Genomic DNA, 1,439 nt, shown 5'->3' on the forward strand with positions numbered 1-1,439 from the left:
CCACGTGGGACAACCTGATCACCTAGTATCCCCCCCAGCACTTAGAATAGTGTTTGGCACATAGTAAGCACTTAACAAATACCATCATTATTATTCAATGTTTCATCACTCTTGATGTGTCTGTCTTCAACCCTTTCTCTCCACTTAAAATCTAAGGTAGTGAGATTGTGAGGGACAAGGCCCAAGTCTAATACCCATGTGTGTTTCTCTCCCAGTGCTCAGAACAGTGCTCTGCTCTCAGTAAGCATGTAATAAATACTATTGCTACAACTACTACTACTACTAATACTACTATTACTCACTGCTCTCCAGTGCCTACATGTCCAAAGTGATTAAACCAAGAGAGCCAACCTCACACTTTCAGACTCACACTATGGAAGCAGACAGATTCAGAAGTTTAGGGAATAATATTCTGATCTCTAAGCTGTATCTATTGACAGTGTTTTGCACACAGTAAGCGCACAATAAATACGATTGAATGAATAAAGGGATGATCATGCAAATTAACCTTTCACAATAGATCTGGCAACTCGAGCATGAAGGGCTTCTAGAAAAGTTCCAGAAATTCCCAGGTTTACTCTAGGGTGGCACATTTGGATGTTAATGAACCAGAAAATGAGTTCCTGTCATAGTCCAATGCATAGCTGAAAGCGTTCACCAAACTCTGCTATGTGGGCATCACTTGATAATGACAAAGAAAAGGGAATCAGGATTATTCATACGTTTTTGTAGGCCCTGGTAGATTGTCTTCTGAAGTGCTTGCAGTTCCACTTGGTAATGTCATCTACCATCCCGATGAACATCCTCCAGCCAAGTCTCTGATGGAAAGGATAGAAGATAAGGAATTAAAGACAAATCTCTGACAGTCACCAAAACTGTGCCATGCATTTCCCCATCAGCTAATATTTCCATCAGCAAAAGCCATACCAAATCTTCCTAGCTCCTTGATGAGAATGTCATACTGGAAAGTACCGATGGACTTTAAACCTCTCAGGGTTGCACCCGGTGAGTTCCCAGTACTCTACCAGTCTCAACCATGGGAGGGAGAGTCAAGCAGAGGCCTATCCATTACAATCCTAGCTTTGGCAGTGGCTAACGAGTGGAAGACAATCTGCTACAGGTCAAAACTCATCTATGCTGGGCAGCAGCGACATGGGAGAGAGTCAAGGGTGGAGACTCAGGTTTACTGCGTGGAAGGAGGTAATGGTAAAATGCTTCCTTATTTTTACCAAGAAAACTCTCTGGATACACTACCAGAATGATTGCAGATGGAGGTGGGGCGGTCTGAGAGAGATGTGTCCATGGCATGGCTATGGGTCAGACAGGACACGACCTGACAGCGTAATACAACAACAACAAATGGGCTTTAAGCTCTTTAAGCTCTTATAGACTGTGAGCCCACTGTTGGGTAGGGACTGTCTCTATATGTTGCCAGCTTG

At 43.4% G+C, this 1,439-nt stretch overlaps 1 non-coding gene across 1 annotated transcript; it reads left to right on the forward strand.

Moving 5' to 3' along the window:
* Positions 1 to 984: 984 nt before the first annotated feature.
* Positions 985 to 1,122, forward strand: LOC119935394. The gene has a single exon (XR_005453279.1). It is a non-coding gene; the product is annotated as a small nucleolar RNA SNORA7 (small nucleolar RNA).
* Positions 1,123 to 1,439: the final 317 nt, after the last annotated feature.

This window comes from Tachyglossus aculeatus, chromosome 11 (genome assembly GCF_015852505.1).
Source record: "Tachyglossus aculeatus isolate mTacAcu1 chromosome 11, mTacAcu1.pri, whole genome shotgun sequence".
NCBI lineage: Eukaryota > Metazoa > Chordata > Mammalia > Monotremata > Tachyglossidae > Tachyglossus > Tachyglossus aculeatus.